This window comes from Dermacentor variabilis, chromosome 7 (assembly GCF_050947875.1).
Source record: "Dermacentor variabilis isolate Ectoservices chromosome 7, ASM5094787v1, whole genome shotgun sequence".
In the NCBI taxonomy this organism is placed as follows: Eukaryota; Metazoa; Arthropoda; class Arachnida; order Ixodida; family Ixodidae; genus Dermacentor; species Dermacentor variabilis.
Window position 1 is genome coordinate 47,768,497 of NC_134574.1, and position 16,518 is coordinate 47,785,014.

Consider the following 16,518-nt stretch of genomic DNA (forward strand, 5'->3'; position numbering starts at 1 on the left):
TGCCTTGCAACGACGACACCCTCGACTGCTTTCGTTGACCCGAATACTTTTAGCCCACCGCCCTTCGTTCGGGCTACTGGCAGGCTTACGATAACCTCATGGACCATCAAGAAACTCCCCTTATTACACTATGTGGCCTATATAAACGCAAAGTGATGCAGTTCGGGCTGTGCAATGCGCCAGAAATATTCCAATGTATGGTGAGCTCTCTAATGGAGGGATATAAGTGGGCCATCTGTCTTGTTATATAAAAAAGAACATTTTCTACTGAAATACGTTGGACAACCCCCTCACGCTTTTATGAGCCATTCTTGTCACTTTCCGTAGAGCCGCTTTTCTGCTGAACTGTGCCATGCGCTGTTTCGGGTGACACCAGATAACTAAACTTGCTCATCTTGGGAGTGCTGCCGGTGCTCAACCAGACCCCAACAAGGCGCAAGCAATGCAACTATTTTCCATTCCATGCTCAGCCAAAGACATCCGGAGATTTCTAGTAATATGTTCCTACTTCTTCGCTTTCTGTAGAACTTCGCCGGCACAGCTTCCCCTAAATTAACTCTTGAAGAAGGACGGTCGCTTCATGGGGAGTCCCGCAAAAGCCGCTTCATTTTCGGCACTCACCAATCTACTTTTGTTTTCGTTGGCAAAAAAAAGGACAGTGCGACAAGGGACTCGTAATCGCCTTGGCCAGTCACCTTCTCCCAGCTCCGCAAAGAAATGTTCCTTTTACTCAACTGTGACTGTGGCTTTAGTTTGGCATTACACCGAAATTAGACCCGAATTGTTCGGCCATACTATTTTTGTGGTTGTGGTTACAGACCATCATGCCCTCTGCTGACTCTCGTCGCCCAAGGAGCCAACTGGACATCTAGGTTACTGGCTATTAAGGCTCCCAGAAGACAAGTCTTCAACGATATCGCCGTTAAGCATGCCATATTTAAGGACTGTAGATTATCTGTCATCTGCAAGTCTACACAATTAATTGCATGAAGACGAAGATTGCTTGTCACGTACCTTATCAATGTTCCCGGCCATATTCGCCCTGAGTCAGGCACCTGCGTACTGTCCGTCCTTGATTTTGTGACAAGGTTTATTGGACCCGCCGACCAACAGCCACAAATACAATGGCAGCAACGACAGCTCAGCTGTATCGGCGAACTGGCCACATGACACAGGACAAGGCGACAACACTTTCTAGCATGCCGATCTTCGCTTGGCTCCGATCCATGCGATGGTGACGGGACTTTCTATTGCCATTCTTTTTCTTACAATGGCTCCCTGGCTGAAAAAGGAACCATCCTTGCGATCTAGTGCAACGATGACACGGGGGGCTCATAATAAGGCTTGAGCCTGTCTATATGAACAATTTCATGCCCCCAGAGATGGTGGTCACTTGAGGGCGTCAGTGGCTGGACGATGCAGCTGACTGGCGAAGAGTACGCAATGACGCTTTAAGGACAATTAAATTTACGAAGTTGTTTGGAAAATAGGCCAGGACTCGCAGGTTGGACCCAGCGCCATACAAGGGATTCAGGCGGAAAATAGGACCAGGTCGGGCATTGGCTCTTTAACAATTCAGGGAAGATTTTTTTCCGCGCTGACGCCACATAATTGTGGATCCTAGCCATCGGCAGCTTCCCTGGAAAAATGATGAAATAATCTTTAGGACTCACGTGTCAAAAAAGGACATGTTTGTTAGGCAAGACATAGTGAAGGACTGAAGATTATTTTGACCAGCTGGGGTTCGCTAATCTGAACCCAGTGAACCGTACAGGACTTTCTTACATTCAGCCCCAACGAAGTGCCGCCGCCGCGTCCTGGAATTGATTACGGACCCCCGTAATAATGCCGACTACATGGATATACTGCGTTACGGTATTATCTGGCATTGTGAATTTGAACGATATTGCCACTACCCGTGTATTCGATCGCAATACCATGTGTTGTTACTGCTTTAATGCTTATGACAGAAGTGTCGACATTACACATGGAAAGGGTTATGTCAGAATTTCATCCAAAACGTAGCCGTTCCTTGGATATGTGAGCTTTAGGTACAGAATATAACCCTTTGCCTGTAGATGTATGCCTGAAATGAGACGTCGGTGTAGAAGCAACCAACGTAAAATATTCTATCCGTTGACTTGCATTTAAACGGGGTGTGAAATATCAACTCCTATCGCTAAATTCTTTCAAAAATAGATTACTGCTACTCCATGTGCTCCTTTCATATATAATGACAAAACAGAGCTGACAAAGAGACGGGTAAAACAGGCCACACATTTGTCAATTTTCACCCTATCCATCGTATCTGCCGTTTCAACATTGTGTACGTAAGCCAACTAGCCCAGATCAGAGCGATTGTTTCATCAAAGGTGAAGGAATTTGGCATAAGTAGACAGAAATATCTAAATGTACATGACCCAAGAACGCGAACGTTGTGACAGGACCGTGTTGGTCAAAGTTGCACGAGGAGACAACACACAAGGAAGTAAATGAAGCAAAATAGAAAAATGGAACAGAAGATTGTTTTATTTGACTGCTAATCTGTAGTGCCAATTCTTCCATGACTGCAACATTTCAGTCATACCACTTATGGTCACCACTGGAAGGCCTTACGCTGGTAAGATTTCCTCAAAGGCACACCTGAAATGTGTAGGTCCATTGGGTGAGAAAGAGAGCATGTCGTATCAATGCACAATAAATGTTTGCACATACTGACGTTTGACAATATGGTGTCTTTCTGTCGAAATGATAATTATGTGGTCTTTTGTAGTGCAAGGTACAAATGTCGGAAAAGCCCGCCCTGCAACAGGCGGTAATTATTAGTTAATCTATAGATGAATAACAGAGAATATGCAACATGACGTTAAAGAGGCCTCGAAACAATCCCTATAAAGCGTTTAAAATATATCTGTATTAAAAGCATGACAATGATAAGAGGCTTATTCTACGAACACGAAAATATATTAGGAAGCAATGATACACTAAAATGTCTTATAGGAAATAGTTTTAAAGAAGCGCTACAGCCTGAACAAAAGCTCTCAATGTCAAGGGCCTGGATGAATATACTAACAAAGCTCTAGCAGCAGCAGCCTCTGGGTAGAAGTCAGGGAATGAGCTTGTTGGGAGCTCGGTTTAGCAGAGGCAGGTAACACACATTTTGAGAGGTTGAGAACAGCGAGTAGACTGGCTTTATTCCTACAGTAAAACAGATTTGCCAAGTGGCAGTGGTGGCGTCTCCGTCGTGCAGTCACCTCACGTCCCGTGAAAGAGCAGGGAGCAATGACGACCACGTGGAGGCCAGGCGAGGTAAAGGTATTTCACCGAAGCGAAGTCAAATCACAGTAACAGATGCCCGCTGCACACTACTAATCTTTTTGGTTGATAACTTGCACTGAACCAACAACATAAAAAAAACCTTGAACCAATCTACGATTTAGAAATAGAAGGGAAATTTAAAAAAACAAACCTTAAATGAATTTGCGATGTAAAAACTGGAGGGTCCAAGGAACATTGCCGGAGGAAAAAGCATATCCTGTCAGCATGTTTAAAAAGTACAATTTCCTTGGAGCTTCCTAATTCTTAACACATTTACGAGACGTGAAGGAAGGTTACAATCTAGCCACATTTACTACACTTTAGAGATTCAGCACACGTGCAGAAATAATTGTTTATGGTCTATGTGGGACCTACTCTACGTTACAGAAGATGCCTTCAGCTAGTATTATATTTGTTATTGATGAAGAATCTCCTTAGTTTGGCCAAATAAGATGCAGCATATTGGAGACTTATACACACCACATGTCGCATTCTACGAGCTGCGTCTGCCATGGTATTAAACACGTTGCCGAAGCCCTAAAGGGATTCTCGTGGAGTTGACACTATTTTTTTTTACAAAGCTAGCATAAACTCCGTGAATAACATTCTCCCACTAGACGGTCGAACTATACCTTCCTGACATATTTTAATGTGGCGTAAGTTTTGTGCGGGTGCAGTGACCACTCACTTCATTCTGAGTATAGGCTTTGTACAGGGCTCGGTCTGAAACCAATAAACTACGGCGTCTTGGTGTAAGCGCAAACGTACAAGACTTTTATGCATCTGTACAAGAGACTTTCTCTCACTAATGAGCGTTTCGTTCGGTAAAACCTTTGGTATGTTCATTGTTTTGAGGCAGTTTACCTCTAAGATATTGTCATGTCTTGAATCAAAGTTAATTTTCAAATAACTATAAGGCCTAAAAACAGTGCTCTTTGTTCATTGTAAGTGTTGTACATGAAGTTCAATAAAGTGGACTTCTCATTCTTGTGGCCATAACACGCAAACTTTTAAAAGCATAATATCGCTAGTATTTTCGGTTTCACGCTTAGAGTGCATTTTCAGGCTAAGCTGGAGTTGTCGCTCGCAGACTGCAACGTCGCAGGACCTGAAGCCCCTCTAGCCCCTCTATACTTCGTCTAAGCAGAGAGAATGTAAATTTGCTAGTAGTGAGCATGTCCGAGGCGAGTTTCTCATCACCATCAAGAGAGAGTGCAGTTCAGCATGCCAGCCATGCGTGCGCCATAATATATATATATATATATATATATATATATATATATATATATATATATATATATATATATATATATATATATATGACATTACTCTAGCTACCTTTAGGCGGAAAGTGTGTCTGCACAATCATATTTCTCCCAAACTAAATTTGTTTCCCCTGATACGCAATTCGGACAACTCTCGCACCACATTTAACTATTCCGTGAATCAAGGAATATGGACATGAATAGTTGTTTGAGGCCACATGCCTATTGAATGACACCCTTGATGCGCACAATGTTGTTGGTTGTTGACCGACCTTTGGGGCAACGACATTGATTAGACAAGTAATTTGTTACAAATAAAAACAAAACTGCTAAAATGTTTAATATATCAACGACGGTGCACCTCTTACGAAGAGCCATGACGTGTTCTGCTCACTTGAAATAACACTCACATGGCACAGTTATCACATAATTCAAATATTTCATCTAATAATGGTAATTTTCTTTTTAGAAATGCTGGCCGTGTTGTTAACAAGCATGATGACCTTTCTGACCTAATTGACACGTGTAGTGCGAATGTGGTCATACGGAGGCGTGGTAATTGTCGAAAGTGCGTTATAGCGAAATATTTTACTACAGAAGGTGTCAAGATTTATCGTTTTGAACGTGGCTCTATATCTGGAGGAGGCGTTTTGAAGCCCCCATTTTCGATCACATTTTCTCTTATTACCTTCCCATTCAGTTATTTTCAGAAGTTGTTTCCGGATACATGCGCATTATTCATTGCGACATTTTTTGTGCTCGCCACTGGCCACCTAACGCAGGGAATTATTTTTCTTCAATTTGCATCATTCTGTGCACGCTACAATCGTTAGGCTCGCACACGCGCACATTTTCGTTTCAGGTCGTGTTAATTTCCCTAACACCAATTGGTTAAGTTCTTTTCCTGTTCTAATGAATCTTTCAGTGAAAATACCACATTTGTAAAGTTGCGTTACGATTTCAATTTCACTCACTAAGTTACTAATCACTCAGTAAGTTACTCAGTAAGTTACTAAGTAAGAGACCTACTTAATCCATCGCTAACGTACTTAGTCTTATTTTAACAGCCCTTGAGCTTCTGCATTGGCCAGCCTTCTTACCAGGGCTGAATGTTCACTATGTTAGCACAGCAGTGATTTACTTTGAAATTAAAGCTGCTGGTGAACGACCCGTCAGTCAACTAAATTTCATCAGAGATTATAAGATGGCGAAATTTTCAGTTATTAGTAGGGAGCTTGCAACCTTTTTGGAAGACTCCATGCCAACTTTTGAGGAGCACATTGTGGAACTGGTCAATGGTAATTGGTCAGGGTGACTACACTTCGTATCAACAGACCGCCCGCAAATACAAAAATGCACTTGAGGCGACAAGGACACTTTCTTTGGCAATATTCTACATACTTTGCTCAAGGACGAGCCCAAGAAATTCTGTAGTGTTTGTATTGGGGCAAGCTAAAACGTATTGCCAGTAATTCATACCATTTGTGTTATCATTTCTCGTTCGCACTGTTGTTCCGTGTTCAACGATGTATTTCCAAAAAGTTTTTAGATGAGCGTGTTGAGTGCGAGCTTTCCTACAATGGTTCCACTTCTAACAGGCTACGGTTATGTCATTAGCCACACTAACAATTTAAAGGTCTCGTCATGTGGCGTTGATGGTATAAACGGTACATTTGTGAAAAGTACGCTTGTTAACTAGTCAATTTTTTTATGAACTTTTTGCCCCGACATCGAATTCGGGTGCATTGCCTTGCGATTGGAGCGTAGGCAAACTAGTGAGGTTACATAAATCTGGTGATACTCATTCTGCGACAAATTGCAGGTCATTATCATTAACCATGGTCCCTTGTGAGATCCTTGAACGTGACACTTATTCTTATCTGGTTGATACTCTTGAAGCTAATTCCTTTCCCCCATCTCGTCAACATGGTTTCTGTAAGACATTCCGCTGTGAAACGTAAATATATTAATTTACTAAGGAACATTAGGAAGCTCTATACTTGGTGTTTTATATCGCTTGTGCGTTGTTAGATTTTTCTACAGCTTTAGAAATTGTCTGCTATGTCCTATTTTATCTTAAATTCAGGTAAATAAATCTTGACCCTAACATACTTGTATTGATAAAAATATTTTGTTTACCCTACAACAAACTGTAACTGCTACAGGACGCGATTCTTCTCACCTGTCTTTTCAGGAATGACCCAAGGTTCTGCCCTTCGACGCCTTCTGTTTGTAATTTAGGTAAACGATTGACCTGATTGTATTGCTTGCTTTATTAGCCTGTTTGCAGGCGACTGTGTTGTATATCACATCATTTGTTGTGGTATGGGCTTCTTCGCGGAGTCTGATGTTAGCAATTTCTGTGTTTTGGTAACACATGGAAAATGATACTGGGCGCACCAAGATGTAAATTAATCAGAATTTCTCGTGAACCTTACACCAGCGCTTGGTGTAATGGTTCCGTTTTCAAAGAACTGACTATTTTAAAGTACTTAAGAGTAAACATTAGCTCTAACCTGTCTTAGCAACCAAAATAATAATTGTGTTCTTAATAATGATAACAGCATGGATGGGTACCTGCGTCGTAACTCTTCAAAGGTCCCTTCTTCCATTAAACAGCGGCGTCGCCATACCGTTCACCTGCCTTCATCTTCCATTAAACATCAGGCACATTAAATTCACCTGCTACGATATTTTCATATTCTATAAAAAGTTCACGCGCAAAGTCAACCAATGAATTATGGTCCTACAGCCTTGCTTAACAGTGCGGTACACTGTTCCTGTAATAATTTCTTGTGATGCAAGAGTCAACTTCCTATATCAGGAGGGATTTGAAAAGCAGTATAAAGCAATTTGTTATCAACAAAGAATGTCACTCCGCTACGCCGAGTGCTACGATATTTTATATTAACAATGCAACTACGAGGGCAGTGGACATAACAAAAAACGGGTAAAGTGTTGTCCTCATGTTTCATAAAATTACAATTAACGGTGTCCTAAATGCGTGCGATGATGCTGCAAACCTGCAGTATCATGCACATGACCAGGTGTTTTGTGGCACCGCGCCTGTGTCACAGAATAAAATATACAGCAGCGCTGAAACGCCTATCTTGCAACAGCTTTGGTGTACCCAACTAATAGCGCAACAAGAAGAGGCACCCAGTATTTCATTGAGTTGTCTACCTCCGCTCAACTTCTTTTGTTCTTCGTGAATTTACACGGTACTCTCCTTCCTTTCATCCTGTTCCAGCTGTTCGCGCCAAATGTATACGCCATGCGGCGGTCATATCTAGAGAAAAAACGTGTCAGAACCCTTTCAGCTAACAAACTATAAAGTGGACGGATGACAGGCGTTCGCTGTTTTCGTTGCTGGAAGTGGTATATCATCAGGCCCGTTTTTCGAATACGGCCGCAGCCAGTAAAGGCACCCTCAGCCGATTTCCAGCACTCACAAAGTATTGCGTCGCCAAAATTAGCCATCGCTTTAATACTAGCGGCGATAAAGCCGACAACAAGGCGTTGTGTGAACATAGCAGTAGCGGCATATTCGCTTCTGATTGAGTTTTCGGGGACTTTGGTAATCGAAGTAGAAAATGAATTCTAATGTCTAGAACTCCAGTGTGCGTCTTTCTGGTACTACATTCGCGACCGTCACTGCAATAACACTGCATTATTAAAGCAGAACTTCAGAATAAAACAAAAGTTTTTAGGGCCCTCGGTATGCCCTTACTAAGTTCAGAGCATTGGTACCAGCCGCTACTTAATTACGCGGTGTACTGTGTGGTAAAGACGCACGAAAGCTTTATTGTAGCTAGAGGGGAAAGCCTAGTGGCAGGACTTACATGACGTGTAGCCTGTCGGCTGAAGCAAGCCAGAGTAAAGGCCGAAACGTGAGGTATATTTAAGCTCACGCAAACAAACAAGATATGAACACATGCTCAAGTTAAGCAAAGTAATTGGCCTCAAAAGATCCGCAGAGCAGAGCTCCTGCACGCCTTTCGAAGCGCCTCCAATGTTACAAAGTATAGTTCTGCGGTAGCGTCGTTACGCCACTGAGTTCTGTCTCTAGCGCGCGTGCTCTTCTCAAATTGCCCTCTACGCTAATTCATGGTGCGTGTGCTGTCCCTATCTCTTGTTGCTCGTGGCGCTCACGCTGCGCTTGCTTTCCCTCTCTCTCTGCTGGCAGCCGTCACTCTGCTTTGGTACTTTCTTGTACGCGACGCTCATTCGCACTGCGCTTGCTCCTTTGCACATGATCCTCACACTGCGTTTGCGCTTTCTCTCATTTGTCAAGGCGCTCGTGGTGCGTTAGCTCCTCTCCCGCGCATGGCCCTCACTTTCGCTGCGCGTGCTCTCCTTACACGCCGCTCTCGCATTTACCGTGCCCTCTCTCCCGTTGCTCGCGTCGCTCGCGCTTAATTTGCTCTTCTCTCGTTGTGCTAGGCGTTCTGTCGAGCTACGTGTTCTCGCTTTGCTCGTGGCTCTCGTCCTGGGCGTGCGATCTCTCTCATTGCTCACGGCGCTAGAGCTGCATTTGCTCCTCTAGTTGTACACGCGGCGCTCAGCGCTCAGTCAAGCTACACGTGTTCTCTTTGCTTTTGACAACTCACGCTGGACGTGCCCTCTCGCATTGTTCGCGGCAATCGCGCTGAATTTGCTACTAGTTTGTACACGCGGCTCTCAGCCACTCTGTCGGTGGTCTTTTTTCTCAGGGCGCTCGCGCTTCCAGAACTGTCACGCTGCGCGTGCTCTTATAGCTCGTGGCACTCGTACGGCACGTGCCTCCTATCTCGTTGCTCGCGGCGTTGGCGCTGCATTTGCTGCTCTGCGGTACTGCGCGTGCCCTCTAGCTCGTCGCTCAGAGCCCTCGCCCTGCATTAGCTGTTATCTCTCACGGGCTGCTGTGTCGCGCGTCTCGTGCTTTCTTTGTTCATTGCGCTCGTACTGCGCGTGTCCTCTGTCGCTTTGCTCGTGCCACTCGCGCTGCGTTTGCTCCTCTCTCGTTGTACACGAGATGTTCATTTGCCCAACGCGTGCTCTTTTTGCTCGTGTCAGTCGCACTGCGGGTACAGCCGCTCTCGTTTCTCAGGGCGCTCACGCTGCGCTAGCTGCAATCTCCTACGGGGCGCTTAGTCTAGCTGATCCTGCTGTCTTTGTTCGTGGCGCTCGCAATCGGCGTGCCTTCTGTACGTTTACTTGTGGCAGAAGCGGTGTGTTTGTAAATAACTAATGATACGTTTATTCGTGAGAACCAGTGGTAGAAAGTCCCCAGGGATTAGGAAAAAAGTTGGTACAAAAAAACAACTTGACTGATCATAATAACCACAAGGTCCAAAAGGCAGCATACCGCTAGGAGCGACAAAACAAGAACAAAAAGTGGAAAGAGGAACAACGAAAAGAGAGAAAAGAAAGAGAGAGTAAGCTCATATACCATATAGATCCCATTTCAACAAATTTGCTTCGCACGTCAAACAGATCGGGGAAAACAAACATAATGGATATATACAGACACACAACTCTTAAAAAGAATGTTGGGTATATGGTCAAAGCCAATTCTTGGGGCAATAGAAATTATACACTTCTCTGCCGGTACAATTTCGTCCCTTCTCCCTGTACATGCGAAGCTCAGTCGCACTGCACATACTCTCTTTGCCCGTGGCTCTCGCACTGCGCGCGTTCACTCTCTCCTTCCTCAAGGCGCTCGCGTGGCATCTTCAACACCTTTCTCGCACGTGGCACCCTGTTACGCTGTGCCTGCTCCTTGCGCGTGACTCTGGCACTGCGCGCGGTCTCTCTCGCGTTCCTTAAGACCCACGCACTGCTTTTACTCATTTCTCACACGTGGCATTCAGTCGCGCTGCGCGTCCTCTCTTTACTCGTGCTGTTCGCACCGCGCGTGCTCACTGGCTCGCTGCTTGCGACACTCGCGCTGCATTTGCTCCGCTCTTGTTGTACACGTGACGCTGAAGTGCGCTGCGCTTTACAGTATGTAACTGCATCGGTCTTGCTCATACAATGTGCTCCATGTCCATATAACAGATGGAGGTGTGTTCATACAGATGAATTGGGAATAAAAAAAAAAAACAGGGGAGCCTACTTACACCTAGCGCCAGACGGGCACGGAGCACGGATGCAGTAAATCGTGCTGCAGACGCAATAGGTTCCTCGCGGACAGAACACCGTCTGCAATAAAAAATAAACGTGTCCCTTCATAAAAGGCAGATGTTGGCATTGGAAGCATGCGCAATAACTTAATTCATACAGTGCTGCACTCATTGCATGCTTAGAATTCATTATAAAATTAAGCAGAAAACCTCCTTTACTTTGTTACAGTAGTCATAAAGTATGAATATACGCTTACTGCGCAACAGCTCCGGTCAGTGCTTGGTTTTGGATTGATATCGATGACCCCATTTCCTCCAAGTTCGGGATGGTGATAGAAAAAAGGCAAGTGATAGCGGTCATAGTCATGCGTATACCATCCTTGGGGATCGTAGGAGGTCCAGTAGCCGTACTTGTTCTGCTGATATTGACCACTGTTGTGCGACTGGTAGTTTCGAAGTGAGTTCGTCAGAGATACTGAAAAAAAATATGGCCTTTTCAGATACGACATCGTAGCTGTATCACAAAGCTCAGAAATCAATCTACAATGAAGATATTCTGAGTGCTATAAAAGAACTTTCAGCCTATCGCGGAAAGAGTATAACTACTTCGATTAAACAATTTTAATTATCGGCTTTCCTTGAAGTAGTACGTATTACAATATATTGAATGTATTTAAATTACCTACCTACAATACAGTCAACATCAGTAGTAGTGCTGTCTCCAATATGTGATACGATTTAAGAGAATAAGCACATTTTCGTGCCCTATCCAACACTGCTGCCTACGGACAAATGGTAGAAAACTATACATATATATATTTCCTGTTCCTCAAGGTAATGTTACTTTCAATGGGAGTTTCTGAACACATCATCTAATAGGCAACATTTCAGGGCACCAGTACATCATCATCATCAGCCCATTTTATGTTCACTGCAGAACGAAAGACATCCCTGCAATTCCCATTTATCCCTGTCCTGCACCAGCCGATTCCAACTAGCACCTGAACATTTCTTAATTTTATCACCCCACTTAGTCTTCTCCCGTCCTCGACTGCTCTTTCACTCTCTTTGCACCCATTCTGTAACCCTAATGGCCCACCGGTTATCTCACCTACGCATTACATGACCTGCCCAGCTCCACTTTTTTCTCTTTTCCCCGTTTGCTCTCTGATATACACCGCTCTCTTCCTTTCTCTTAGCGCTACGCCTAACATTCTTCCTTCCATAGCTCCTTGCACTGTTCTTAAGTTGTTTTTGAGCTTCTTTGTAAGTCTCCAAGTTTGTGCACCATATGCAAGAACCTGTAGTGCGCACTGATTGAACAGCTTTCTTTTGAGTGATAATGGTGAGCTACCAGTCAGAATCTGACAAGGTCTGCGCATGCACTCCAACCCATTTTTATTCGTCTGTAAGTTTCCTTCTCATGATCAGGGTCTCCTGGGAGTAATTGACCTAGGTAAACTTACTCCTTCGGACTCTAGAGATTGACTGCTGATCCTGAATTATTCTTCCCTTGCCGTGCTATTGATCATTATCTTTGTCCTTCTCCATATTAATCTTCAACGCCACCCTTACACTATCTCTGTTAAATACCTCAGTCATTTGTTGCAACTTTTCCCCAGTGTTATTGAGCAGGGAATTGTCACCTACAATCCGAAGGTTGCTGAGATATTCGCCGTTGATCTTCACTCCGAAGCCTTGCCAGTTTATTAGCTTGAATACTTCTTCCAAGCACGCAGTGAATACCATTGGATAAATTGTGTTTTCTTGTCGGATCCCTTTATTATAGGTATCTGCCTACATTTAGGCGGGAAAAGTAAGGTAGCTGTGGAATCGCTGTAGATATTTTCCAAGAGATTTACGTAAGCGTCCTGTATACTCCTGGATTAATAAGAATATAGCTGGTAACGTACAGGAATTCTATAGCATTAACAAGAGGCTGGCAGGTCTTGTTGTGAACCTTAATAAGAGGTACAAATTGAAGGTCGTACAGGTGTATGCCACTCCATCCAGTCATGATGACCAGGAAGTCGAAAGCGTCTATGAAGACCTGGAATTGGTGATGGGTAAGGTCAAAACAAAATACACTTTACTGATGGGCGACTTCAATGCGAAGGTAGGCAAGAAGCATGATGGACACAAGATAGTGGGAGAATATGGCATAGGCACTAGGAATAGCAGGGGAGCAGATTTGTTGAAGGATGGTGGGCAGATTGTTCTAGAAAAACTGGCCACTCTGTATACCCAATGCCTCATGACTTCGAGCGCACCGTAATCTCGGAAAAACGCTAACATAATCCTAATAAATAAGAAAGTGGACGCCAAAGACTTGAAAAATTTTAGACGGATCAGCTTACTGGACGTTACCTACAAATATTTACTAAGGTAATTGCAAATAGAATCAGGAACACCTTAGACTTCCGTCAACCAATGGACCAGGCAGTATTCGGTAAAGGCTGCTCAACAATAGACCATATACACACTATCAATCAGGGGATAGAGAAATGTGCGGCATTTAACCAACCCTTATATACAGAATTCATTGATTACAAGAAAGCGTTTGATTCTGTCGAAACCTCAGCAGTCATGGAGGCATTGTGGAATCAGGGTGTAGACGAGCCCTGTGTAAAAATATCGAAAGATATCTATAGCGGCTCCAGAGCCACCGTATTCCTCCATAAAGATAGCAACAAAATCCCAATAAAGAAAGGCGTCAGGCAGGGAGATACGATATCTCCAATGCTATTCACAGCGTGTTTACAGCAGGTATTCAGAGACCAGGATTGGGAAGAATTGGGGACAAGAGGTAATGGAGAATGCCTTAGTAACTTGCGATTCGCTGATGATATTGCCTTGCTTAGTAACTCAGGGGACCAACGGCAATGCATGCTCACTGACCTGGAGAGGCAAAGCCGAAGGGCGGGTCTAAATGTTAATCTGCAGAAAGCTAAAGTAATGTTTAACACTCTCGGAAGAGAACAGCACTTTACAATAGGTTGCGAGGCACTGGAAGTGGTAAATACATCTACTTAGGACAGGTAGGGACTACGGATCCGGATCATGAGACTGAAATAATCAGAAGAATAAGAATGAGCTGGGGTTTGTTTGGCAGGCATTTTTAGATCATGAACAGCAGGTTGTCATTATCCCTCAAGAGAAAAGTGTATAACCAGCTGTCTTACCAGTACTCACGTACGGGGCAGAAACCTGGAGGCTTACAATAAGGGTTCTACTGAAATTGAGAATGACGCACCGAGCTATGGAAAGAAGAATGATAGGTGTAACGTTAAGGCATAAGAAAAGAGCAGATTGGGTGAGGGAACAAACGAGAGGTAATGATATCTTAGTTGAAATCAAGAAAGAGAAATGGGGGGGGGGGGGCATGGGCACTACATGTAATGAGGAGGCCAGATAACCGATGGTCATTAAAGGTTACGGAATGGATTTCAAGGGAAAGGAAGCGTAGCAAAGGGCGGCAGAAAGTTAGGTGGGCCGATGAGATTAGGAAGTTTGAAGGGACAACATCCCATAATTGGTACATGACCGGGGCAGTTGGAGAAGTATGGGAGAGGCCTTTGCCCTGCGGTGGGCGTAACCAGGCTGATGATGATGATGATGACGATACTCCTGGATTACGTAACGTGTCTATCATTGCTGGTAACTGAACTGAATCAAATGCCCCAAGTGCATTGTTCGTTAACTTCGGTAATAATTACGCAGACGATATATGTCTGCATTCAGACAACTCTTGTTTCTTTATTCTGCATGAGAATATTACTTTGACATTGATTATGCATTGATAACGCTTATCGTGCCTTTTACGTGTTCTACAGCGAGAGCTCTTTTGCTCGCTTTCGTACTCTTCCACGTGTAGCAAACGGTTATTGTTTGATAAAACCTGAGAAATAATTGACAAGTATGAATACCGCTTAACCTTTCGCAAGATTTTAAAACCAACTACAAAGCATTCTTTTTAAGACTTTCACATGCACTGTATAAAGCCACACAAGTGCGCACTTTCGTACGCACAACGTAAACACGAATAAAGTTCAAGTAGTTGGTTACGCAATAAATGTGTAAGAGTTTAGTTAGTGCAATAATTTTGGGGCCAGCTAGAACGTCTTTGTCTACTGGAAGCTATCAATGCGCACAAATTCTTCTCTCCACAGTTCTAATTCATAATATCTTGCTGAAAAGTGATTTCTTGAGGTAGTGTGCTCGAACGCAAAATATTTCTCGAAATTATTTGTGCACGCGCATACGTATACTGAACGAGTCCATCGCAAGAAAATGTTTTGTTTTGTTCCAATTAAAGTACTTGCCACGGAAGGCCTCAACTGTGGAAGCATAGTTTTTAGACGGTATGATCGACCACTTCATGAGAAAAAAAATACAATCCATTAGGAGCATAGATCAAAACGTCGGCTTGATGTCCGAGGGCCCGACAACAAGCCAGCAATTCGTGGCGGTTCCTGTTTGGCTGAATGAGAGGACAAAGCTTTTACTTACGCAGGCGCTCCCCAGAATTTCTGGCTGTGGCATGCACAATCTGACTGAACCTACTACAAAGTGTGGGTTTCCCTCTTTGTTTATCTGTCACAAATATCTAAAGGAATTTCTCACGAGAAATCAAAAAATGGTGATAAAATATTATGTTTTGACTCACCCCATGAAATCTTGCAAACACTTTGAGTTAAAAGTAAGAATATAGAAAGCAATGCACGGAATAAGAGAAATTCTCGATATTTTAAAAACAACACCACCTAGAAGCTTGCGCGTAAAGATAAACTAAATTCATAAACAAGCATCCACACCAAGGCCAGATAGTGCATCATTTATGTAGAATCATTGATAGGAGTTCCTTTTCACTCCAGAACAAGCACAGAAAATAGGGAGAACGCAGCACAATAGGAGGAGTCAACTGCTGTAGCGGGATATAAATTCACGCATGGAACGCCCAATAACCCTCTTAGAGATGGCGCCAAAATATTCTAAATGGGCTCTATATCAGAAATGCATTCCAGTTTATACCTACCTACACACATCAGAAATATAGCAGCCGCCAAGGGTTGGATACTCATCGTCTCTCGCGGGCAGCTATAGGTCTGTTCTATTGTAAGCTACTCTGCAAGACGGCTGCGCTCCCACAGTGAGAAGATATACTGACCCGCAGATGGCAAATTTCATGATGAATTGTTTTTGTAGAATACAATGCAAGAATTCACATTGAATAAAATAAAATCTCTTTGTGTGTTAACAGTGCTGTGCCATAAGCGGAACACAGCTGCGTTGCGAAGGACATGCTGTCTTAAACGCTAAAGGGGCTCATTGCGTTGAAAGGATATTCCAGACCGCGTAGAGAACAGGCGCTCGTGTTTGTCTCCTTTTAATTTTCTTCACCTTTAAAAAATTTTTTAAAGTGTATCCAGCAATGTTTATTTCGCTCGTTAGATAAATAGCCACGAATATAGGATCTACTACGTGGATATTTTTCAATTTTATGTCAGCCTTAAAGATCGCAAATGAGACCACTTTCTATGGCTTGAAAACTTTCAATTTGTGGCACGTTCAATTATCAGCTCATGAACCACGGCGACTGAAGCTGCTGTTCCGGCTGTCACGTGAATTTAGCGGAGTCTTTCTCGCGTAATATTGAGTGGGCGCAAGTGGTGCGCGTATGCGTTTTCTAAGGGACCCGTCATTCGCTGCAATTTAATAACCACTGCCTTTTATGCGTTATATATGCAAAATAAAAACAGAATAAAACCATCGCAGCATACCAAATGCCGTTGCAGGGTACAGTAAGTCTTATCACAAAGCTTTCTTTCTGC

General features: G+C 43.5%; 1 long non-coding RNA gene across 1 annotated transcript; it reads right to left on the minus strand.

Moving 5' to 3' along the window:
* Window positions 1-2,505: 2,505 nt before the first annotated feature.
* LOC142589025 (uncharacterized) lies at window positions 2,506-15,879 on the minus strand. Its single transcript, XR_012829781.1, has 4 exons — window positions 15,723-15,879; window positions 10,945-11,162; window positions 10,685-10,766; window positions 2,506-2,643 (listed from the first exon to the last, which is right to left on the minus strand). It is a non-coding gene; the product is annotated as an uncharacterized LOC142589025 (long non-coding RNA).
* Between the last annotated feature and the right edge of the window lie 639 nt (window positions 15,880-16,518).